General features: G+C 46.0%; 1 protein-coding gene and 1 pseudogene across 2 annotated transcripts in view; both read left to right on the plus strand.

Moving 5' to 3' along the window:
* Positions 1-12,154, plus strand: part of PRKCE (protein kinase C epsilon) — a 462,687-nt gene that overhangs the window by 189,629 nt on the left and 260,904 nt on the right. The window lies entirely within an intron of this gene.
* On the plus strand, positions 8,387-9,391 carry LOC123636629 (annotated as a pseudogene).

Genomic DNA, 12,154 nt, shown 5'->3' on the forward strand with positions numbered 1-12,154 from the left:
GAGATGCATCACAGGCATCCCTACGCTCCAGGAGTCCATGCTTTAGTAGTAGGAATGGGTGTTTAAACAGAGTAAGTGCCTTCAGCAGCTCATTCTGTTCAGGATTCACTGAGGCTTAGCAGATGGACTGGCCAACTCTTCTAGGCTTGGAATAAGGCTTGCAAGCAGAGATGGGTCTTTTCTGCAGGGGAGAGGACAGGTGGTCACGGATGGTAGACTTCATCTGGACGTGTAGGAGATAGGCTGTAGAGGTGGGTGAGGCTGAGCTAGACAGTAGTGATGGGAACAGTGCACCTGGCTGCAATGGAGATGTCTGAAAGGCAGCGTTGCGTCCTGCCCGGCGACAGACTGGCCAGTTGAGAGGCCATTGAGGTTGAAAGTCTGACCCTGTCACTGGCTCCCCTCGACTAGCCCCCCAGTTTTACAGATTTTGTTTTCCTTACTTGCCAAATGGCAACAATAAAACTGCCCTTTCTACGGCTACTTTTTTGTAGAGGAGAAATCTGAGGCTCTGCTTTGGGTGGTTTGGGAGAAAGCTGGGATTTAGCCTGGGTCTGAATGGCTCTGCCCCTCAACGAGCCCCATTCTGTTCTCTGCTTGCTTTCTGCAGTGGAATGGGTACCCTCAACATCAGACCCGTTGGCCTTAGGGCCCTGAATCCTCTGATATTTCATGCAAAATTTTCTTTATGTTTTGGATATGCATTTTACGAGAAGAAGGTTCATAGTTTTGCTCCAGTTCTCAGAAGAACTCAAGACCTCAAGAAACCCAACAATAATTTCTCTAGAGAATTGTCTTGGGTCCCCCCTACCACACCACCCTGGTGTAACCTTTCTTCTTGTTCATCCACATTTTTAGGAACAATAGACTGTTCTAAGCAATTATGTTTCACTTGAAGGAAATGTAAAACGTTGTAATAGAAATATTTATTAAATGTAAACTTAGTTGCCTTTTTAAGGAGAATGTACAGAACTTAAGTGTTTAATGTTTTGGACATTTTTATGAACATTTATTGGCTTGTGCTCTTCTAAGAAGTGTGAGGGGTGTAGGGTTTGTCCCTACACCAAAGGACCCCAGGTTGCTTGCTTACTTAATTCCTCCCCACCCACCGTTCATTGGATTATAAAGAGATATTTTCTGTATAATTGTTTGTGTGGGAGCCTGAGGATGACTTCAGCTCCTCTTTTGAAGTACTTATTTTTACAATCGTTTCTTGCTGCTTGGAGCTATAGACCTGTAGTAATATGGAGCTGTGTTTTAGGCTCCAGAGCAGTGGGTCTCAAACTTGAGTATGCATCAGCATCACTTTATTTAACAGCATCAAGCTGTTAAAATATAGCTTGCCTCATCATCCTTAACCCCAGAGATCTGGGTGAGGCCAGGAATTTGCATTTCTAACAAGTTCCCAGGTAATCTGAAATCTCTGGTCAGGGAACCACTTTGAGAACCACTGTTTTAGAGTAGTACATCTCAAACTTTAATGCGCATATAAATCCCCCCGGGGGACCTTGTTAAAATGTAAATTCTGACTTAGAAAGTCTAGGGTGGGCCCTGAAATTCTATGGTGCTACCAGCTCCCAGGTGATGCCAATTCTGCTGGTCGTGGAACACGCTTTATGTAGAAAGACTTTAGAGCAGTGATTCTCAACCCTGGGTACACATTTGAATCACCTGAGAGGCTTGTGGGACAAAGAAGAGGAGGAGGAGAAATAAGGGTCATATACCCCAAAGAGATACATCAGAATCTCCGGAGGTGGAGCCTGGACGTAGGTATGGCTCCCCAGGTGATTTGAGTGTACACTCAAGGTTGAGACTCTTGTTCTCAAGGTCAGAAGGTTGCTGAAAGTCTCCTCTCTAAATAAGTGGAGTGTTACAATAGTGAATACTTGATTGACTAGTGCTGTGGTTTACATGTGTCCCTTCCAAAATTCAGGTGTTGCCAACGTGATGCTATTAAGGGGCAGGGCCTTTAAGAGGTGATTAATCCCTGAGGGCTCCTCCCTTGTGAATGCAATTAAGGCCCTTACAAAGGAGGCTTCTCAGCAGTGTCCAGTCTGGTTGCCTTTCTGCGAGGTGAGGGTGCAGCAATAAGGCGCCATCTTGCAAGTAGAGGGAGCAGCCTCTATCAGACAACCGAACCTGCCGGTGCCTTGGTTTTGGGCTTCCAGCCTCCAGAACTGTAAGAAAATAAGTTTTGTTTTCTTTTCTTTTCTTTATAAAGTACCGAGTCCCAGGTATCTTGTTGCAGCAGCACAAATGGGCTAAGACCACTAGTCTTTGCTTTCCAACTGTGGTTTCATGTTGGAGTCATTTGGAAAGCTTTAAAAGATATGGATAAGATAATGTGCCTGGGATTTGCTTCAGAATAACATGGTGGGAAAAGCCGGCAAGAGCGTTGGTCTGTGCTGTCTAATATGTAGCCACTGTCTACCTGTGACTATTTAAATTAACTTTAAAAAAGTTAAATTTAGTTTCTCTATGACATCAGCCACATTTCAAATGCTCTATAGTCACACATGGCTGGGGGCTACCATATTAGATAGTGCAGCTATAGAACGTTTTCATCATTGCAGAAAATTCTACTGGACAGCGCTGGTATGTGAAACAAGATTGGCCATGGGTTGGTAATTGTTGAACCTGGGCGATTGGGTCCCTGGGGGTCCACTATCCTTATGAACTTTTATGTATTTTTAAGTTTTTCCATGGTAGACTGTTTTTAAAAAAAGATGGCCAGGCCTCACTCCAGACAAACTAAATCAGAATTGTTGTTTTGGCAGCTCCCCAGTTATCGCTAATGTAGCCAGGGGCGAGCCTGGCTGGGCTAATTGAATAGGTGTACTTAAGAATGATTCAACCCAGCTGTGCTCCCGACCCACGTGACCTTCACTCTGTTGCTTGGGGCCTGGTTTGTCTCCTTGGGTTAATGAGGATGGAGGACTTGTCCTGCTTTCCCTTCAGACATACAGTAAAATCCAGAGAGAAAAAGAGTAGGGGGAAAGAGGCTTTGGAAAATGTCAAGCACTCACTGCATATACACCTAAGAGGTTTGTTGCTTTTCCTTCTTCTAAGTCATGCTTCGGTGAGGCCTTGGAGAAGGGTAGCCAGATATAGCAAAATCCCGGGAGGCCGAGTTCAATGCAAACTTCAGACAAACTATGAATAATCTAACTTTTTCAGTATCGATCTGTTCCATGCAATATTTGGGACATAACTGTACTATCAAGTTCCTTGTGTTTTGTTTGGAGCTTCCTTCTCTGCTGCAGCCCACAGGGGTGGAGGCCCAGAGATGCTTATTTGTAGCTGCAGATCATGGGGCTACTTTTGTTTGGGGAATTTCTCTGTTAACTGTCATTATGAAGGAGATCGGGACAAAACAGAATTGGACAGTTTGCTTTTAAAATCCAACAGGGGAATCTCTCCGTTGATATCTTTGATTTCATTCATCAGAGCTTTATAGTTTCTCTCATATAAATCTTGTATTCTTTTTTTAGAATTATATCTGAGGGTTTTTGTCTTTGTTTTTTTTTTTTTTTTTCCTCCCATTGGTGCTAGTGTGTTTTTAATTTCAAATTTCAATTGTTCACTGCTGGTATACAGACCAGCTGTTGACTCTTGTGTGTCATCCTCGTGCAGCAGGGAGTGGAAGGGCTGAAGTCCAGCACTCTGGGCGTTGGGTTGGGCCCTTCCACCCTCCCTCACTTCTGCCAGATGGCCCAAGGCTACTCCTGAACCTCTCCCCGGTCAGCCAGAGGAAGTCCACTTAAGTTTTTAAAGTGTTTACCCTTCATTCCCGCCAGGTCTTTCTATAGACCCCCGTGGTCACAGCTGCTGAACTGCACCTTTGCTACCCTGTCCTCCCTATAGTGATGGTTCCTCAGTTCTGGCTTCAGACTGAACTTACCTGCAAAGATTTAAAAAAAAAAAAAAAAAAAAAAAACCCATGCTTGGCATGCGTGCGTGCGTGTGTGTGTGTGTGTGTGTGTGTGTATAAATACAATATATAGCATGTGTTATCTTTATCTTTTTATTTTAAAGATCTCCAGGTGATTCTAAGGCCCAGCTTGGCTTAAAGACATCCATCCCAAAACCTCACAACACCAGAATTCCCTTTCCTGTCAAACGCAACTCCCTTTTTGGGGCAGTTGGTCTATCTTGGGTGATGAAGTGAGGAAGGAAAGCTGATCAAATGCATTTACAGTGCGGTGGGAGTGGTTGCCAGCCTGGCTCTGCTGAGCCTTTCCCCACTCCTGAACTTTTGCATTTTAAAATAATTGGTAAAATTTTCAGGAGAAGAAAATTTCCTTTGGTGCATAGGTTTGCTTGTCCTTCTAGGTTCTTTGTGATAGGTGGTCAGCTTTTCAGCTGGATTTAGGAGATGGTAGAAATATTTGAGAAACAATTTGTACACTCTTTGGCTAAATGCTTCAAATGTAAAGATGAGTAACTCGGTATTATTAGTGACTGGGATTCATTAATAGCTTTAGATCATTCTTGTACTAAATGTTAGTTGCTGTTATTGTCATTATGACCAAGTTACTGTGCATTCCAGCCATGTCCTTAGGGAAAAGAGGATTAGATCAGAGAATAAGTTCTCTGTCCTACTTGAAAGTACTTCTAGTAACTGCTAATATTAATAACAATGAAAACCACAAAATACTGGTAATAATGATAACAAACAGAAATCTACATTCATTTCACACCTATTATGTGCCAGGCACAGCAGTGAGCCTTTTACACATGCCTCCTGCTCTCCCTGCCCCTGTAACAGCCCTGTGTGAGGTCGGGGCCAACTACTCTTTCCATTGAGCTGAGTGCAGAGAGGTTGAGTTACCTAAAGGGCACACCCAGTAAGCTTGCTTCGATCCACAGTTCATTGTGCTGCTCTGTGGGGGAGCTCCGTGACCTACGACCAGGCGCTCTCCTTTCCAGCCTTCAGTGTCCTCACCTGTAAGGTGAAGCATTTGGATTATCTGCTCCCTTCAGGCCCCTTGCAGCTGCGTCTCCAAGGACTCCTCACATCCCTAAGTCTTTTCTTTTGAAGAGCTCTGGAGTATTACTCTACTCTGGGGAGAAAGTCGGGGGACTTGGTGGCTGACCAGGCTAGAAACGCAGAGACAGCATACTTTGGGATGTGCTTGGGGGTAAGGGGATCCCATGGCAGGGGTCTGACTGTCTTTCAAGAAGAAAGGTCCTGTGCAGACTCAGCTATTAGCAGCATGCTCCAGGATGTCTGTCCTTGAGATGCTGAGCTGTTTTAAAAGTATAACTGGGAAAAAAGTGCTTCGTCCTCAGTTATTATTTACATATTTTAACACCAACTGTTTATTTGGACACTTAAATTATACTCTTAATAAAAATTCACACACAGGGTTTTCACTGTCGGTATTTTTGTTTGTCTTTCTCTTATCAGACATGCAGAGCAAAATTCCAGCCTGCCTTTTTGTAGCATCCTGGAATCAGTTTTGAAAATAAGGGGTGTGGGGGGTGGGAGTCAAGGGGGAAGAGCCCTGTGGTCAAGTGTGCAGCTTCTGGAGCCAGACACACTTTGCTCAAATCCAACTGCTCTTGGTTACCCGAAGCCGTGTAACCTTGGGCAGGCTTCTGTACTGTTCTAAACCTGGACTTCCTCATTTGTATTAATAAATGGGGATGTTAATTCTCTCTCCTTGGCTTGTGGTGATTAAATGAGGTGAGCTGAGAAGTGCTGGGCACACGGCACTCAGTGACGTCAGAGACCTCAGATGTTTGAAGGGAATAAACCCCCAGTGGGACCAACCGCACTTGGGAGGAACAAGCTTCCCAGGAGATGGTGAGGGGGTTCCCGGTGCCCACCTGTCCCCAGAAGCTTTGGGCAAACAGTGGGGCCTGGTTGTCAGGGATGTTGGAGATTTCTCAGAGTAAAGACTGCTCCAGGGGCCTACAAATGCTGCTTTTTTGCCAAAGGTTCTGGGGTATCCTGTTCCTTCCAGAGAGACTGTGGCTGCATGTAGACAGATAAAACAGGCACCTCAGTTAACTGCGGAGATGAAAGCCCCCTCCCTCAGTGGCTGGCCTGGCCTCGTGGCCTCACCCCCTCTCCATGAAAATCCCACTTGTGTTTGGCTCTGGCTTTGAGTGCATTTCATGCCCTCCCTGGTGGGGACAAGTGGCAGGTGGAGCAGGTTCACACTGCAGCTGCAGCTGGGGCCGAGGCTCTTTGTCCCGAGGAGCACTTCAGCGGATAAAACCCTTTGCCTGCTGGAGATCAAATGCTCTGGGGAACCTGTGGTTCGATAAAGGGTGGGGGTGGGGGCGACTATAAATAATTGCTCTGTGGCTCTGCACTTCTCTTGATAGAAATTAAAGCTTGTTTTCTTAGCAGCAAGAGCAATAAAAACATCTTCAGAAGAACTGCATTTTTTTGACTTTTTGGGAGCTGATGACTTAGAGGTATCTCTATAGGAGATTAAATGGGATTCAGGTAAACAGCTGAAGGGTTTACATGGGATTAAGTTTTAAAAACCCCATCCCTAGGGGCTGTTTTCCTTTGCAGAGATGAGAGTACAGAGCGGCGGCTTTGGGAGCCAGGTCGGTGGTGAGGGTTTAAGGAATGAGGAGTAAACTTCTCCACAACCTCACTCTTCTGAGATGGTGCTCCAGAGACAGGTGACAGCCCTCTTTGCCATCTGCCAGAATCTCACCCTTAGACACTGAGGTGTTTTCTATCTGGGTCTGATGACCCAGTGGAGAGGGGACAATCTGAGAACCTTGGACCAGCCAGACCAGTGGCCCTTAGAATCCTTCCCCCCTTTCACAAGTACATTGCCACCTTGTGCCAGGCACTACAGTAGGTGCTGGGGATAGAAAGTGAGGAACACAAAGATCTGCCCTTGCGAAGCTTACATTCTGGCTGGGGAGACAGATAGTAGATGAGGATGAAAAAAATAAAGCAGTAAAGGGGGATATGAACTGTAGGGTACAGGGAGCCTGAGATGTTAGGGTAACAGGGAGACCCATGGGTAACTTCCTGAAGGAAATGAAGCTGATCATGCAGGAATGAGAGAGCAAGCTGGACAGAGAAAACAAGTGCAAAGGCCCAGTGTGCACGGGAGCCAGTGTGACCAGAGCACGGAACATGAGGAGGCAAAGGGTAGAAAGCAAGGTGGAAGAGGCTGCAGGGAGCCAGCGTGCAGGGCTCTGCAGGCCGGTTAGGGCTCTGGTTTTGGCTCTGGAATAAAGTGGGGTCTATTAGAGGCCTCTGAGCAGAGGAGCAGCCTGACCTGAGATTGAACAGGATCATTCTGCCTGCTGAGTAAAAGAATGGACAGCAAAAGGCAAAGCACTGGGTCAGGGTGGTGGGGATAAGAAGTAGTTATGTTTTGGATATATTTGAACAGGTAGAAATGAATTTTATTGACATGCCAGAAGTGGATTGTGAGATACAGGGAGAAATCAAGAATGGCTCCAAGGTGTTTGGTCTGATCAACTGGGAGGATGGAGTTGCTGTTAACTTATATGTGGGAGAGGACAAGGGGTGGGAGCCTGCTCCGGAGCACCATTTCAGCCAGGTTAAACTGGAGGTGTCTGGGAGATGGTCTGGATGCATGGCTCTGGCATTGCTGGGAGAGGTCCGTGTTAGAGATGTGACTTGAGAAGTCATGGGCACGTAGGTGGTCTAGAGGGGAGCATGGTCCCTGGGAGCTGGAAAGGGCCTGAGTCTCAGAGGCTGCTTGGCACAAACCTGTCATCTTCCAAAGGGGAAAGTTAATCATGTGGAAGTGAAGGGTTATACCTTGAGTCAGTTAGAAAGTGTGAATTAAAGCCCAGGTCTAAGGCCTAGCCAGATACCTCTTGACCGTGTTTTTACTGGAGCTATAAAACTGGCTGGGTTTGCTAATGGGAAACTAGGAGGTGGCCCTTGCACATACACACACACTGTCTTAACATGGGATGGCCACTCCCTTGTGCTCCAGCCTGATCCCCAGAGCACACCCAATGATGGTACAGCCTGTGAACTGTCTGCTCCTGCACAGTGAAGAGATACGATCAGAAACTGAGCGGAAGTATTTAGACATTCTTATGACAACTTGACATTGCTGTAACATCCCAGGGCAACATCAGAGGACCTGTCTCATTGAGGTGGACAAGTTTGGGTTGTGTTGATGTCATGTGGTGGCTTGTTTGTGGTACAAGCTGCATGTGAGTCATATGTAGTAGGACCGTGTAGTAGATTATTTGCTAATTATATTGCAAGGCCCACAAATATTACTAGGTTGGTGCAAAAGTAATTGCTGTTTGTATTGGAATACATTCTTAAATGTGGTTATGTTATACATCATTTTAATGCACATGTCTCACTTTTTTTCCTAATGACTTATTACTTGCTGTTTAATGTTTATTTTAGACTATGGAGATGATGTTAGGCAAAAAGCTAATTTAAGCAATTTTCTTATTTGAGTTCAAACTGGGTCGTAAAGCAGTGGAGACAACTTGCAACATTGAAAACACATTTGGCCCAGGAGCTGCTAAGGAACGTACAGTGCAGTGGTGGTTCAAGAAGTTTTGCGAAGGAGATGAGAACCTTGAAGATGAGGAGTGCAGTGGCCAGCCATCAGAAGTTGACAACGACCAATTGAGAGCAATCATCAAAGCTAATCCTCTTACAACTACATGAGAAGTTGCCGAAGAACTCAATGTGGACCATTCTACAGTTGTTCGACATTTGAAGCAAATTGGAAATTTTTCCAGTAAGTGGGTGCCTCATGAGCTGACCACAAATCAAAAACATTGTTGTTTTGAAGTGTCGTCTTCTTGTAGGCAACACGAACCATTTCTTGATCAGATTGTGACGTGCGACAAAAAGTGGATTGTATATGACAACTGCTCAGTGGTTGGACTGAGAAGAAGCTCCAAAGCACTTCCCAAAGCCAAACTTGCACCAAAAAAAGTCATGGTCACTGTTTGGTGATCTGCTGTCGGTCTGATCCACTATAACTTTCTGAATCTTGGCGAAACCATTCCATCTGAGAAGTATGCTCAGCAAGTGGATGAGATACACCAAAAACTACAACGCCTACAGCTGGCATTGGTCAACAGAAAGGGCCCAATTCTTCTCCACGACGATGCCCGACTGCACATCATACAACCAGTGCCTCAAAAGTTGAACGAATTGGGCTACGAAGTTTTGCCTCATCTGCCATATTCACCTGACCTCTCGCCAACTGACTACCACTTCTTCAAGCATCTCGACAACTTTTTGCAGGGAAAACACTTCCATAACCAGCAAGATGCAGAAAATGCTTTCCAAGAATTTGTGGAATCCCAAAGCATGGATTTTTACACTGCAGGAATAGACAAACTTATTTCTCATTGGCAAAAATGTGTTGATTGTAATGGTTCCTATTTTGGTTAATAAAGATGTGGTTGAGCCTAGTTATAATGATTTAAAATTCATGGTCCAAAACCGCAATTACTTTTGCACCAACCAATGAATGTGGAGACCAGGTTCTGAATCTCAGGGTGAAGATTTTGTGCTGATATATCTCCGCGTGGAAGCTGTGAAGTTGTAGGATTTGTTTTCATCTCAGTTGTCCTTTTTTCTTTGCTGTCCCACCAGGTGGCTGGAATATTTTCTATGTCCATGCAGTTGCTAGGTGTATGTCGTTTGTAAGCAAACATCACGCAGGGGTTAATGCAACATGCTTGCTCTGATGCCTTCAATCACCTTGTATTCTGAGGCCGTGGCTTTGGTTCTTGCCCAGTGGATGAGTTACTCTGTAATACTGGGTCCTCCTACGGCTGATAGGATTGCAGACTACAAAGATGTGTTTTAGGGACTGGAGTTCAGCTACTCTGGAGAAAAATGGTGTTTGGAAAATTGTCACCGCAGAATAAAGTCATTGGTGGGCTTTCTCCTAGATGCTCTTCCTTACCTTGATATTTGGTAGGCTTTTTTTCTTTCTGAAACCATCCAGAACACTGACTTAATTCCCAATGACTCTCTGACCCTGGGGACCTGCCCACCAATGGAGAAGGGTGGGGAAGAAAGTGAAAGGAAAGAGCCTTTGTTAAGAGCTGGAATCCATGATTCCACTTGCCCCTTTGGCCCTTCACTTGGAACTTCACTTTCCAAATGTCCACGTGGCACCTGTGAGTCTGCTGACTCCAGGGCAGCTCTGGCTTCCGTCCTCGCCTCTGGCAGGACATACCTTCATGGAAGCAGGCGGGCTCCATTCAGAAGGACTTAGAAGTTGTTAATAAAGCTGGCCGTTACTTAGGAAATGCATGGTTGACTTGTGTTCATCTGGCAAAGCCAGACTAAAACTACTCTCCACGGCAATGCGTTGTGATGGCCAGTCACTGCTCAAATATTTGTGCTCTAGGCTTAAATCTTAGTTGGGTTAAAAAAAAAAAGTGGGAAGGGTAGGGAGGGAAGTCTTCATATAGTCACAGCCACATCTTAGTACTGTTCTGGGTACTGACTCCTCTAGCCAGCCATTCTGTGCATCGGTCCATGTGTGCGCTGCGTTTCAACCCTGCCATTTGGGGACTGCTCTAAACAGATTGCTTGTGAATAGAGCCAAGTACGGATTTTGATTTTGTAGAGATTAACTAGTCATTGAGTTTGCATTGATGGAGAGCAGCAGCATTGCAGTACCACTAGAGGGGACTCAGAGGTGCCCCTGCAGGGAGGACTCTTGGCTGGCCCATGGTGTGGACAAGTACCCAAGGGAAGCCCATGACAGCTGCTGCTGCTGACTCAGCTGTGACCAGTGTCTAACGTTCCAGAGGAGCCAGGCCTGGAGTCTGGAAGGCTCCTAGAGGTGAGCCCCCCCATCGTGCCGGGGCAAAGCAGAGGAGAACTGCCCCTCTCTGCATGTGCCATCCTGACTGGCCCTTCCTCTTGCTCATCTGTGTGGCACTTTGCCTTTTGGAGGTGGGAGGAGTTAAAGTGTACATTGTAGTTCTCACTTACAGTTTTTCTTGTGTGTGCTGAAAGTGAGTCCCCATGACCCCAATGCCAGTCTATACTCCCTACACAATGCTAGCCCCTTCCTTATGAAGGAGTTGCCCTGCTTCCCTCCCTCCCTGTCCTGTAGGAAGGAAGGGCAGGCTGGGCTGACATGTCCACTTCTGCACAGCCACGGTGGGAACAGGGTGTGGGGTCACCGCACAGGCAGAGTGGGTGGGAGAAAGTCCCTGCTCTCTAGCCCAGGGAGAGGTCCGAGGAATCTTTCCTTAGAGCTTGTTTCTCTCATCAGTGCTTTGCAGAGCTGAGGATTTTTCCTGTTCTACAGAAAGCTTTGAATCCATAAGGCTGTTTGAGGCCTTCTGGGGTGCAGAGCTGTCTTTTGGCAAATGCTTTGAAAGTAGGTGGCTTTGTGAACTGCCATCTGGCCCCTCCCTGCCATAGTTTCTAGAATACTTGTTTTTGCAGATAGTCACAAACCAGGACTATTGTGGACATCTGGGTTCCTGAAACCACTGTTTCGGGTCGAGTGGAAAGTCTGGAGAAGCCTGGAATCATAGCCAGGAGGTAGGGGTGAGAACATTCTGAGTTCACGTTCTGTTGCTGGATGAGTTACTTAACCTCTGAGTTCAGTTTCCTCTTTGGAAAATAGAACTGCTGCTAAGGACTCTCTTGTTGAAAGGATGCGTGTGATAATGTCTCTATTTTATTGCTGGGTAAACCAAAAGTGACCTGCCCAGGTTCACGGTGTGAAGATGGGATGGTGGTGAGGAAGGAGGCCTGGGTTCGAGTCCAGGTCCCCCCACTGCACCCCTGTGGTTCCAGGCAGGTCATCTAGCCTCCAGAACCTCCATTTCTGTGGAGGTAAAGTGGGAGCGGTAACTGCTGCAGGAGTGTCTCGTCTGGACGCCCATGACAGTGTTACAGGAATAACGGGAGGTAGCATATGTCTTGTAAACTGTAAGGAATTTTACAGCTGCAAAACGTTTCCACCTTTGCAGCTTGCTGGTGACTGAGCAGGCTAACAGTGAACTCTTCAGAGCTCCCTGCCTGTGGGCTCTTGAAATGACTTTTTTAAAAAATATTTTTGTGGTAGCTTTTCTAATTATAAAAGTAATACTCATGGTAAAAACTCGTACAGAAAGGTGAAGAATGAAAGCTACCCCTCTCCCCTGGCCAGCTCTACTCCCAAGAGGTGACTTCTGT

This window comes from Lemur catta, chromosome 4, assembly GCF_020740605.2.
Source record: "Lemur catta isolate mLemCat1 chromosome 4, mLemCat1.pri, whole genome shotgun sequence".
In the NCBI taxonomy this organism is placed as follows: Eukaryota; Metazoa; Chordata; class Mammalia; order Primates; family Lemuridae; genus Lemur; species Lemur catta.